Raw genomic sequence first — 13,865 nt, forward strand, 5'->3', positions numbered from 1 at the left:
CCTGAACCAATCACCTTGACCAAGGAGGATGAACTGTTTTGATTGGCCAGGGCTAAAACAGGTCCTCTGGTTGTAAGGGTGGGATTGGCCCTCCCCAAACAACAGGAGGGAGCTTCCAAGAAGAAAATTAAGGTGGAACTACAAAATAGTCTCTGATGGCTGCAGCGGGCAGCCACATTCCAGCGGGACGTGATGCACAGCCTCCGGGCTGCAGAAATTGGCTTCCTGTCTCAGGCCCTGCTGACCTGTGCCTGTTCCCTAGAGCTGACCAAAAACCTCAGCTCGAGCCCAGAGAAGAAGAGTGGTTGGCACAAGGTCCCCCAGCTAGTAATGAAAGAGCTGGGCCTGAAACTATCCTGCATCTCCTGATAACTTTGCCAGACAAGAAGACATGTTCTGCTTTGGTTAGAGTTGGGGACGCTTGGGAGGTGGGGGCTTGCACAGAGTGTAGGACAGCCAGATGGGAAAATGCTACTCAGTAAGTACCAAACAATGACCGCACTCCAGACCACGGAGAGCTCTGCAGAGGTCCCATAAGCAGGCCCTGCAAGCCATACATTGGTGGTGCACACCTGTAATCCCAGCGCTCAGGAGGCTGAGGTAGGAGGGTCATTGCGAGTTTGAGACCAGCCTGGGCTACAAAGTGAGCTCAAGGCCAGCCTTGAGCTGCACAGGGAGACCCTGTTTCAAAAAAAGAAAAAACCATGCAGTCTCTGCAGCTCTAAGCAGTGACTACTCTTAGTACCATTTGCAGATGGGGAATCAGGCATGGGAGCCTTGTATCCAAGGTTGCACAGCTGCGAGGTGTGTCAGGTTCAATCCAGACCCCTTGTGCTTCTAACACCCATCAGGCATCACAGTGGAAAGAGGGAGGTACGGCAGTGATACGTGAGAAATGTGTCCTTTGAGAAAAAACATCAGGGCTGGGGATTTAGCTCAGCGGCACAGCGCCTGCCTGGCAAGTGCAAGGTCATGAGTTCAATTCCTGGTACCAGAAAAAAAAGAACATCAGTCACATGAGAAGTGACAGCTGACTTAGAGACCAAGATGACCTGGCGACCCAGAGTACAGTGCTCTCCACCTCAGCTAACAAAAGAGGAGCCAGGTGTGGTGGTGCATTCCTGTAACCCCAGCACCCTGGGAGGCTGAGGCAGAAGGATAACAAGTCTGAGCCCACCCTGGGCGATTTAGAGACCTTGTCTCAAAAATTTGAAAAAGAACTGGAGATGTAGCTCAGTGCAAAGTCCCTGTGTTCAATACCCAGTACTGCCAAAAGAAAAGAAAAAAGTGGCAGAAATGCAGATTTTTACAATGCTGCCTCCGTGTTTATAACACCGTGGGCAAAATAAAACAGCGTAGGCCAACATTGCCACCAGCTTAATGGCCTTGTGCTGGGATGGCCCAGTTTTAGGTAGGCTTCTGCTGCCCTCTAGTGGCAGTGCAGGTTAGGTAACGTGCGGGGCAAACAGGTTGCCAGGCCCTGGGCTTGCTTCTCTTGGAGATGAGCGCACCTCAGGCCACCTACCAACTTCAACCCCAACCTTTTGGATAAACTCCAGATGTTCAGCCCACCCTTTACACATTGTTTGTAAGAGGCGTGGCCTGCATAAAGTGAGGAATATGAACCAAACCACACAAAAGGGGCAAGAGAAGAGGTCAGCTGACAATGGCCAGTGGTGGGTCTATGGCTCACAAGCTTTCTTTTCTTTTTCTTTCTTTTTTTATTTTTTTTTATTTTTTGGTATTACTGAGGCTTGAACCCAGGACCTTCCACTAAGCTACATCCTCAGCCCTCTTTTCTTTTTTATTTTGAGACAGGGTCTCACCAACTTCCTAAATTTCCAACTTAAGCTCGCCATCCTCCTGCCTCAGCCTCCCAGGATGCTGGAATTACAGGTATGCACCACCACAGGTGGCTAACAAGCGTTTTTGAGATGTCTGTGTGGGGTGGGTATTTTACAACACAGGGCGTGCCCATTTCAGTGTCCATTGTAAGGCTGACCTGGCACAGCCATACCCACTCACCTTCCTGTTGTCTGTGGATCTGCTTTGTAGCAACAGAGGTAAACAAATGGTTGCAACCCAGACCAACCAGCGCCAAAGCTACAGTAATTACTCTGACTCTGCGAAAAAGGTTACCTCCACTGGTCTAGAGAAGAGTGAGCTCCTCTCCAGCTGTGTTCCCGCACCCCTCCGTCCCCTTCTAAGGCCACCATTTTTATAAGAACTTTGGAAGTCCCTTGTAGGAGCACTGAGATGTCCACACACACACACCCTTCACACAGAACACAGGACATAATACGTGCAGTTACATATGTCCCTTTTTTTTTTCCATTGAACATTTTTTTTTTTTTGTCTTTTTGAGACAGGGTCTTGCTATGCAGTTCAGGCTGGACTTGAGCTCACTTTGTAGCCCAGGCTGGTCTTGAACTCTCAACAATCCTCCTGCCTCAGCCTCCCCAGTGCTGGGACTACAGACGTGCAAGACCTGTGGATCCGAAGGCCCATTTCCAGACACTGAATCAGGATCAAAGGCTGCTTGTGATTGACACTGCAAGCTTGCGCCAGTCTTCCGCAGCAGCTACACGATTTCTACTCACAGTGCTGAGGGCACTGGTGTCCCCAAATCCTTGCCAACAGGGTGTTATCCAATGCTGAGTCCTCTGCCCATCTGATACATGGTTTTCATTTGCATTTCTCTTACTGTATTTCACTGAATCTAAGATGTCCTGAGATGCATCCTGATTTCAGATGTCAGACTGGGAAATTTGCATCTTAGAATCATTGAAATACAACCTGTTGAGTGAGATAGAATATCTTATCATCTGTTTAAAAGTTATTTGCAGCTTGGCATGGTGGCGCACACCTATAATCCCAGCACTCGGGAGGCTGAGGCAGGAGGATCATTGCAAGTTGGAGGCCAGCCTGGGCTACAAAGTGAGCTTAGGGTCAGCCTGCACTGCATAGAGAGACTCTATCTCAAAACGGCAAAAATAAATAAATAAATAATCATTTGCGTTTCCTTTTTCTTTTGGTACCAGAAATTGAACTCAGGACCTAACTCAGGTGCTGTGCCACTGAGCTATATCCCCAGCCTAGCATTTCCTTTATATGTTCGTTTGCTTTTGCAATTTTCCCGGAAGAGAGGGTAGCAGAGGTTAAGAACTTGGATCTGGATATTAAAGACGTGAGGAATTTGGAAAAAAAATACTGAAAAATGTAAATGCATAAAATTATATGATGTTATCTATATGTTTATATTCTCAATTCCTAATTAAAGGAAAACAAAACCCCTAACCTCATGCTAGAGCATTTATTTATTTAATTATTTATTTATTCACAATTCCCAGCTCTGCCACCTACAAGCTTGAGACTTTGGGCAAGTTATGTAACTCTTCTGTGTCTCAGCTGTAAAACAGGAGAGACAATGGTACTGTACTTACTTCACAGGGTAGTTGGGAAATGTAAAGCACTATGTTCATGGAACACACTAAATGCTTGGTACATGTTTGCTATGGTTATTACCTTTGGGGAGGTTTTCTTCTTTTTCTTTTTTTTTTTTTTCCTGTGATGTTAGGGTTTGAGCCCTGAGCCATGTACACCCCAGGAAATCACGTACCACTGAGCCACACCCCTGCCCTATCTTTCTCTCTTTCTTTCTTTCCCTTTCTTTCTTTCTTTCTTTCTTTCTTTCTTTCTTTCTTTCTTTCTTTCTTACCTTTTTGAGACAGGGTCTCACTATGCAGTTCAGGCTGGCCTCAGACTCACTCACTTTGTAGCCCAGGCTGGCTTTGAAGTCACAGCAATCCTCCTGCCTCAGCTCCCAAGATGTCTATTTTCTTAATGAGCTGCAAGAACTCTTTATAGATTAACTCATTCTCTGTCATTCCCCCACTCCCACCCAGACCTCTGGTTTTCAATCCTTTTTCCCTGACCACAAAATACTAAATGATACAAAACTCAGACACTGCAGAAATAAATTGTACAGGGCAAAGCTGGCTGGGCTGGGCTGGGGCTCAGGGCTGGACCCTGTGCTTAGCATATTTAAAGCAAAAAAAAAAAAAAAAAGAAACAACGCAGGTGTCCATCAATACAGGAATGAAATGTACCATGACCTTCTTCACCTGCTCCTGCCCCTTTTGGCTTGTATATTTTATTTCAATCATGCATTAAAATGTCTCAGTGTAAGCTGGGCATGATGATGAATGCCTATAATCTCAGTACTCAGGAGGCTGAGGCAGGAGAATTGCTGCAAGTTGAGGCCAGCCTAAACTACATAAGGAGACCCTGTCTCCAAAACCAACCAACCAAATAAATAAATAAATGCTATAGCATGAGGTTAGGAGTTTTCTTCAATTATGAACTGAGAAATTAAACATATTGTGGATAACATTATATAATTTTATGTTTTTACATTTGTTAATATACTTTTTTCACATTACATCTTTAGCATCTAGAGACTCTCAAATAGCCCAGGTGTTTCCCACCTTGCTTGAACATAGTTTTTAGGGTTTTTTTTTGTGTGTGGTTTTGTATGTTTGGTTGCTGTTTGGGTTTTTTTGAGACAGAGTCTTGCTATGTAGTTCAAGGTGACCTCAAATCTGCAGCTATCCTCCTGTCTCAGCCTCCTGAGTGCTGGGATTACAGGCATGAGCCACCACACCTGGCCTGAACATAGCTTTTGAATGAACTTGGGAGAGCCAAGTCTACAGTCTTTGGACTGGACCACTGGGCCAGTTCCCTGTACCTATTACCTGTGTTTTTGGGCTGTACAAATCCCACCTGGGAGAACAGCTTAAGTGAAGGACACTTATGCTCTCATGCCTTAAGATGTCTGTGGGTAGGCAGACCCAGGCCCCTTCAGCAGTTCAGTCACATCTTCCAGGACCTGGTTCTTGCCATCTCTCTGTGCTGGCACCTCTAGACTGGCAGCTTTCTGACGAGACTTGTGCCTCATGGCCTCACTGTGGTTGCCGCAGCTCAAACCATCACAATCTCACATAATACAAAGAAGGAAACAGGACAGAAAAAGCTTTCTTCCCCAGCTTTTACCAGGTGGGGGAAATGAGTCAAACACCCTCTCCAGCAACTGGTCTGGCCATCAGCAAAATGAAGTGCACCTCCTCTCTGCATTCTTCCGTCTCCAATCTTGCTGCTGTGCAACTCAGTGCGCTCTTGCTGCTGTGCAACTCAGCAGCCACCCTGCACCTTGTGAGAACACATCTGGTGGCAGTCGGGAGCCATTCTTGGTCCGTCGATAGGGCTGCATGCTGCCAGCTTCACTTCTGCCCCAGATTTTGGTTTCTGTGGTCGCGGAAACTAGAAGTGCTCCTGCCTCCGAGCCTAACCATGTCGTCTCACAAGACTTTCAGAATGAAACGAGTCCTGGCCAAGAAGCAAAAGCAGAATCGTCCCATTCCTCCATGGATTCTGGTGAAGACCGGTAATAAAATCAGGTACAACTCCAAAAGGAGACGCTGGAGGAGGACCGAGCTGGGACTGTGAGCTGCAGCACATTGACCCTCTCGGAGGTCACAAGATGACACCCTCTTGATCATGGTCAAGACAATATCACCGTATCAAGCTTAAAAAATACTGCTGGCTGGACAGTGGAACATGCTTAATCAGGTATCTTAATCTTTTTCTATGATCAGTCCTGATAGATCAATAATAAATATTTGAAACCTAAAAAGAAAAAAAAGCCACAGATTTGCTGCATATATTTTGTTTAAAATCTCCTGGGTTCCACCTCCTTCACTTCAGGGAACCAGAAGGTGCCCCAAAGTTAAAAGCAGTTGTTTCCAAGGGCCAGGGATATAGCTCAGTGGCACAGTGCCTGCCTGGAACTGGTTCGAGGTCCTGAGTTCAATTCCCCATACCAAAAAAAAAAAAAAGCCATTGACTCCAAAACTGGTTTTACTCCTTTGTTTTATGACCCTGTCATCTAACTCTAACACATCTAACTCCTCTGAAGCCCAGCCTGGTGCCACACTCCTGTAATCACAGCACTTGGGAGGCTGAGGCAGGAGGATCATCTCGAGTTTAGGGCCAGTCTGAACTACATAGCAAGACCTTGTCTCAAAAGAACGATAAATAAATAAATAACTCCTCTGAGCCTGAGATTCCTCATCTCACAAGTGGATATGGAAAGAGTTACTTTGCAAGGATCATTAAGGATTAAATATTAGCAAGTAATATTTATTTATACAGCTTCCCAACAATCCAACAAAACAGGATTCCCTTATTCCATCAGCTGAATTTATCAGTTCAAGCCCAGAGCCAATGTGAGGTACAGGAGGAGTCCTAACCTGGAGACTGGCCGAGACAGCCTATAGAGCCTGAGTACTACAACTCCCAGAATGCTCCGCGACCACTGAACTACAGCAACCAGCATCCTCCGAGGGGCCAGGCTTCACCTCTTCCTCCTGCGCTGCTTTGTGCAAGGGAATTCGCGATATGGTCGGTTTTGCATGAAAGATATTGCCTCCGAGAACCTCGGACAACCAGATAATATATACAAGTAGACACTTGATGAATATCGTGAATAACAGGCTGGTGTTTTACTCCTTACCCCTCCACTTGTTGGCTCTGAGTATGTTTTCCTATCTTTTTTTTTTTTTAAGGTAGGAAAATTTGGGAGACATAGTTCCTGACAGATGGGAGGGGACCTGAAAGTGGGTTGCCACAGAGCCCAATTTTCTGAGCTTTATAGAGGAAAATCATGAAGTGGGTACAAAGAGGGTCACCCACCGAGAGAGTCCGGATGTTCTCAAAAAGGGGAGGAGGCCACACATCCAGCAAGGTGTTTGTTGTGAGGACTCTGCATATTCCCACGCCCACACTAAAAAGCAATTGCGCTCTCCTTTAAATGGTATGAAAGTAATTAGTAAAAAGGATGAGAGCAGCACCTTAGATTACTTACCTGAAGATGTTGTTTCCTTTTTGAACAAGAACTTCAAGTCTTTTCTGGGTTCCCAAGAGTTTTTCAGATGGTTTCTCACACTCAGGGACAGTCTCTGGTTCCTAGGGCTTGAGTCAAGTGTGGTATATCCAGGAGTCCAGACCCGCTACTTTGACAGCGGATGGAGTTGACAGGTTCACGGTGTATGGTCCTTCCCAAGTTGGTCTAAGGGAAGGAGATGCTGAGGGAAGAGACTTTACCAGTACAGACCTCTGGGGTGGAATGTGTGACTTCCTTTCTCTTTAGGTTAAACTTCTATTAGCTGTTGAAGAATCTGTTGGAATTTAGCCAGTGAGGTGACATCTTTTCTCAAGGCGTCTGTTTCTCTGTTCCCAGTCATGCCTTTCAGCTTCAATTTTCGCCTTTTCTGGTAGAAAGGTGGCAGGGTCTAGGGAAGAACATGTGCTTATTTGAATGGCTGGTCTTTCTAGAAGTACAGCCTGATATTTAAGAAGTCAGTTGTCTGATAGCCATAGGCTTCCCCTGGAAGAAAGAATTCCTGCCACAGTGTGATGTGTATATGCATAAGATCTTTGTCTAAAGTCAGCTTGGATGCCTCTGGTACTAGGAGAGGTATAGCAGCCACAGCTCTAAGGCACACCAGCATCCTTTTGCTACAATGCCTAATTCATGACTCAGATACCCCTATGGGCTGTTGAGCAGGTCCTCCATCCTACCTAAGCTCTCCCAAAGCCAAGCCCTGCCTTTCATCAACATGTAGATTGAAGCGGTGTGCTGTCATAGGCTCAGTGCTGGGCATTTAGAAGCACTTGCTTAAGCTTTTGGAATGCAGTTTGGGAACCAGGTTTCTAGGTTAAAATATAGGTGTTTGCCTTCTGGGCTTTCTTTATAAACTGATAGAGGAGTGGTGCAATCTCACCATACCCTGCTCTCCAAAGGTGACAAAAGCCTGTAATTCCTAGCAATCCTCTTAGCTGTTTGAAGGTCTTGGGGTGTGGGAAGGAGAGTATTGGCTTAATTTTCTCTTCCCTTGGTCTTAGGGTTCCCTTAGATATGGTAAGGCCCAAGTATTTTACCTCAAGGCTGCAAAGTTGTGCCTTAGACCTAAAGACCTTATAACCTCTGTCTGCTAGAAAATTCAGCAGGGCATGGGTGCCATGGTTGGAGAGTGCTTTTTTTTTCTTTTTTTTTTTCTTTTGAGACAAGGTCTCGCTATGCAATTCAGGCTGGCCTTGAGCTCACTTTGTAGCCCAGGCTGGTCTCGAACTTGCAGTGATCCACCTGCCTCAGTCTTCCAAGTGCTGGGATTACAGGCGTGCACCACGTGGAGAGCTCTTCTGAGGGGACACATAACAGTATACTGTCTACATATTGCAGGACTAGGACTTGGAAAAATTCAAAACAGGCCAAGTAGTGTGAAAGCACTTGTCCAAAAAGACGAGGACTGTCTCTGAACCCTTGAGGAAGCACAGTCCGAGGGAGTTGAGAGATCTGCTCATGAGGATTTTCAAAGGCAAAAAGAAACTGTGAATGTGTATGTAAAGGAATACAAATACAGGTGTCTTTTAAATCTACCACTGAGGGCCAGGGATAGAGCTCAGTGGCACAAACACCTGCCTGGCAAGCGCAAGGCCCTGGTACTAAAAATAAATAGATAAATAAATCCAACACTGAAAACCCACTGACATCTTCCAGGATCTGAGAAGCAAGGGTGTGCAGGTTAGGTACCACCAAGTGAATTGGCAGCACTGCCTCATTTACCAATCTAAGATCCTGTACCAATCACTCTCCATTGGATTTCTGGACTTCCAAGATTGGAGTATTGCAGGGTTCTTATAGGGTGTAAGCAGATCTTGTGCCCTTAGGTTGTCAATTATAGGCAATAGTCCTTTTTAAACTTCAGGCCTTAGAGTGTATTGTGTCTGGTGAGGAAAATTAGTGGGGTCTTTAAGATGTATTTGTACTGGAGCAGCTCTTACTGCACCCCGTTTTATCTTTAGTTGCCCACACTTAAGGATTTATTTCTGTCTCTACCAGACAAAGGCAATATATCTGACCTAGATGCATACATATTATAGTATTTAAACCAGATTAGGATATTTAGGATATGTCTCCCCAGGAGGGGAACTGGAATTTAGGGCATAATTCAAAAAGAATGGGAGCCAGACGTGGTGGCGCACACCTGTAATCCCAGCACTTGGGAGGCTGAGGCAGGAAGATGGTTGTGAGCTCGAGACCAGCCTGGGCTACAAAGTGAGCTCAGGGCCAGCCTGAACTGCATAGTGAGACCCTGTCTCAAAAATACAAAAAAGACAAAAACAAAACAAAACAAAAAAGAACGGGAAAAAAGAAAGCCATCCCAGTTACAGCCTAAGGGTTGTGAGAAATAGTGGGATTCCTCTTCCCCAATGACTCTTTTTACTGAAAAGAAGAACTGAGAGACTCATACCAGTGTCCAGAGACAAGCTGGTTTCTTTTCCCGGTATAGTCATGATTACCAGGGCTCCTCTGTGCAGATGACAGTCCAGGCAGAAGGAGAAGGCATGCCCCCCACCCCTTCAGTTATGCTGGACCAGCTGGGAAGATGGGTCTGATCCCTTGGACCTCCATCTCAAGGGGCAGTCCAACTTCGAGTGGCCACCTTTGCCCTTAGGGCACGGCTCAGGGTGATCCTCTTATCATGACAGTCCTTAAGGTAGCCTGGCTTTCCGAAGCGGTAGCAGGTAAGTTTAGTCATTGAGCTCTTCTTGGAGCCCCAGGAGTCTGAGTTAGAGTTTATTCCTTTTAAGGACACAACCAAGGCAGCCACTTTCTCTTGGTCTCTGTTTTCTCCCTTTGGCCTCTTCCTCGTCCCATTTAAGTATCAAGTGAGCTATATGGAGCAAAACCATCTTTTGTAGCTTCTTCCTTTTATCTGAGGCTGGGGCCTGGGATATGGCTCAGTGGCATAAATGCCTGCCTGGCAAGGATAAGGTCCTGAGTTCAACTCCTGGTACTCCCCCAAAAATAAATAAATAAATAAATATCTGAGGCTGACTAAGTAATAAACTCTTTTTTTTGAGGCAGGGTCTCACTATGTTCTTCAGTCTTCAGGCTGGTCTCAAACTTGAGGCAATCCTCCTGCCTCAGCCTCCCAAGTGCTGGAATTACAGGTGTGTGCAATCACACTTGGTTAGTAAACTTGTCTTTAAGAACAATCTGTCCTTCTCCTGAATTAGGAGCCAGGGATGCATGTCTTTTCAAGGCCTCCTGTAAATCATCTAAGGAGTCAGAGGGGTTCTCATCTTTCTCCTGATGAATAGTTGACAATTTAAATTAAAGGGCCTGGTTCTCGTCCTTCTTAGATCTTCAAGAATACATGTCTGAAGATATTCCTATTCCAATCTCCCATCTGGTTGGTGGGCCAGTAGGGGTCTTGCGTAGGGACTCCCTGAGCTCCAGTAGGAACCAGCTGTTCCACTACCTTTTGGCCTTCTAAAATTAAAAATATGATATTCATCTCCCAATGTAAGGACACATGGACACAGGTAGAGCTAAATTCTCCACTCACCTCCTGTAAGGGATACTGTGCTTGAGGAACTTGAAGGAAATCAGTTAAGGATGGCTACAGCCTAGGACAGGTTTCAATGAAAGTTGGCTTGGAAACCTTGTCCTTAGGATCCAGAGGGCAACGGAGGGGACCTCGGGCTCAGGAATAGCAGATGCATCAGGCCCCCTTAAAGGCCAGAGGTGTCTGGTTTTCCTGTGGCTTACACTACACTTTGAACACAAATAAGGATTGTCTCTTAATGCAAAGGAAGTGGGGGCTGGGGATTTAGCTCAGTGGCAAAGCGCCTACCTGGCAAGCGCAAGGTCATGAGTTCGATTCCTGGTACTGGAAGAAAAACAAAAACAAGCAAACAAACAAAAATAATGCAAAGGAAGTCTGAACATAAGGTGATTCTGGCCATATTCCCTTTCTCTCACAGTACAATTCTAGCTGTGAAATAGTATCATAATCATTACTTCCTTCTGCATTCCACTTTGTCTCTAGGGGGTAGAGAGGCCCTGGGCGGGTGCAGAAAAATATTATACAACTCCTTCTCAATATGTGAGGGTCAAACAAATTCCAGTGCTTGAGAATACATTCGAAAGGAGTAAGAATTCGACATTGAGGTTCCCATCTCCTTCCAATTATGTTGCTGGGGCTTCCAAAATGATATAGGGGAGAAGCATAGCTATCAACCTGTGAGATGTCAGATACACCAAGTTCATGTTCCCTGAAACTGAAGAATGAATTCTAGGAACAATGGAGGTTAAGAGTAAATTTATTGAGAGAGATAGCTTCTGAGGGATGGGAGGGACCCGGAAGTGGGTTGGCCTGTTTTCTTATCTTTAAAACGGGGCCGGGAATGGTGGCACACACCTGTAATCCCAGCACTTGGGAGGCTGAGGCAGGAGGATCGTTGTGAGTTCGAGGCCAGCCTGGGCTACAAAGTGAGCTCAAGCCCAGCCTGAACTGCATAGCAAGACCCTGTCTCAAAAAGACCAAAAAAAAAAAAAATTTTTTTTAAATAAATAAAACAGGGATATTCCAGCCTGCTGCAGTGGTACACACCTGTAATTCCAGCACTTTGGAGGCTGAGGCAGGAAGATTTCTAGTTCGAGGTCAACCTGGAGGATGTAGTAAGACCTTGTATTTAAAAAAGGAGGTAAAATGGGCATAGTCTTAAGAAGGGCTCCATCTAATCGGGAGCTGGATATAATGGCTTGGCAAATGTCAGCTTTTCTGGTGTCCCTCCTCCATGTGCCAAGAGATTTTATCAAAATATTTTATCTCTATAGCAAGTCTCAGGTCTGCGCTATCCTCTCCCTTTTCAGAAGGGAAACTCATGCCTGGAACATTTCATCTCCTACTTGAAGTCACATAGCAAAGTGAGTGGCAAAGAAAGTCTTGAGCTTGGAAATTTTCAGTTTAGAAGTGAATCTACCTATGGAGTATAAATGTTTCCACTCCTACTGATGCTTTACAGTGAGCCAGTGTCCAGGCAGGTATTTTCGGTGCTTCCCAAGGCAAATTTTGTGTCACGTGATACACAAAATAACATCAGGCTGCACCGCGTGGCTGGGAAGGAAGAACACCTGGCACCCTGGAGCCAAGCAGAGCTGAAACTGAGCTGGCTGCACAAATCGGAGAGGACGTCCCTGAGAGGGTGGTGCTGGATCTGAGAAGGGTGGGTGGGAACAGCGTGGGCAGGAGAGGGCAGAGTGCTCCAGAGGCCTTGTAAAGTGCCGGCGTGTACGAAGGGTGCAGCATGCCCCGGGCAGTGGCAGTGCCAAGGCGAGGTGGGGGTGCTTGGCACTCGCAGGGTGCTGCAAGCTCAAAGTTGGACCTGGCTGAACCCGCTGGGTGTTTCACGTCCCGGACCTCGCCTGCCCCATCCCAGTCCCAGCCCCTGTGCAGGGCCTGTGAGCACGGCGGCCTGGAGAAACCTGGTTTCTGCGTGTTGGCCTGGAGAGACTGTAAAAGGCCGTCTGTGGTCTGATGTGTGTCTCCACGGGATATTTTTCTTTTTTTGCTATACTGTGGGTGGAACCCAGCGGCTTCACACTGAGGTACACCCCAGCCCTTTTTGTTGAGAGAGGATCTCTGTAAGTTACTGAATTGCCCACCTGGTTTCACTGGATAAATTCTGTGCTTCCTCAACTCCTACTTTGGTACATCGGGGCTGGGGAGCATTTAAAGGCTTTAACAGGAGGGCGTTTTGAGTGGACTGACTGCCGTAGGAAGAACGGAGGCTGCCAGTCACCCACGTGGGAAACGACCGCAGCGACGGAGCGGAAGCAGCGCAGAGCTTCAGTGAGGCCGCTGTCCCATGAACGACGGCCCTTCCTCCGCTGGGGGTCAGCCATGTGACCTTTCATGGGACCTTTACCTTTTTTTTTTTTTTTTTTGGCTTTTTGAGACAGGGTCTCGCTATGCAGTTCAGGCTGACCTTGAGCTCACTTTGTAGCCCAGGATGGCCTCGAACTCGCAGTGATCCTCCTGCCTCAGCCTCCGGAGTGCTGGGATTACAGGCGTGCGCCCCCACCGCTCGGCTTGGGGCCTTTACCTTTCTCAGCCTCACTTTTGACTTCTATATAAGGGCTTCTCAGATCATTTATGACAAAAGAAGAGGTTCGTGTTGGGATTTATTATTTATTTGTAAATATACATCCCCAGGGCCTTTGTACATGCTGTTCCCACTACCTCCTAAGCATCATTCAGGTCTCTGTTGAAACGTGACCAGCTCAGGAGGTCCTTCCCGCAATCCTATCACGGCTAGTGTCCTATTTATTGGTTTCCTTGCTCTCGGTTTGCCGCGAACTACAGCGTTAAGCCCTGAGAGCAGGGATTTGCTTCTTCGGGGATGTACTTCCATCTCCATCACCTAGCACAGGGCCTGGCACACAACAGGGACTTAATAAACACTGCTTCCTCAGAGCGAATGAATGGACCGCTGAGCGCAGGCATGAATGAACGGGTGCGGGACGAGTGCAGGCTTTCCCGCGGCGATCGGGCTCCCTAGCCCCTCGGCGGCGCTCGCCCGAGTCTCCTCTGGCCGGGCAGCGTCGGCCCTGGAAACAAGACAGTCTGGCCTGGGTTCAAATCCTGACTCAGCCACTTAACAGCTGAGTTCAGAGAAAACGCTTAATCTCCCTCGGCTTCGGTTTTCACGTTAATCCTGAACTGGTTGGGAGGCTACGAGCAGCCAACTAGATCCGAAAGTGCCGGAGGCGAAAAGGGCGCTGTTTTGCACCTCCCTCCCCCGTTTTACTCTCACGGCCGCCGCCCTCCCAAACCCGACACCCTGCCCCTCTCACCCAGCACCCCACGCCTCCCTCGCGCCCGAGCCGGGGCACTCGAAGGCTGCTGGGCCACCGCACCGGAAGCCTCCGCGCTCGCAGGCGGCGGCGCCCTTCC

At 47.1% G+C, this 13,865-nt stretch overlaps 1 pseudogene; it reads left to right on the forward strand.

Moving 5' to 3' along the window:
- Nucleotides 1-5,349: 5,349 nt before the first annotated feature.
- On the forward strand, nt 5,350-5,505 carry LOC102029805 (annotated as a pseudogene).
- The last annotated feature ends 8,360 nt before the right edge of the window (nt 5,506-13,865 follow it).

The sequence above is a fragment of the Chinchilla lanigera genome, unplaced genomic scaffold (genome assembly GCF_000276665.1).
Source record: "Chinchilla lanigera isolate Chin_1 unplaced genomic scaffold, ChiLan1.0 scaffold00044, whole genome shotgun sequence".
In the NCBI taxonomy this organism is placed as follows: Eukaryota; Metazoa; Chordata; class Mammalia; order Rodentia; family Chinchillidae; genus Chinchilla; species Chinchilla lanigera.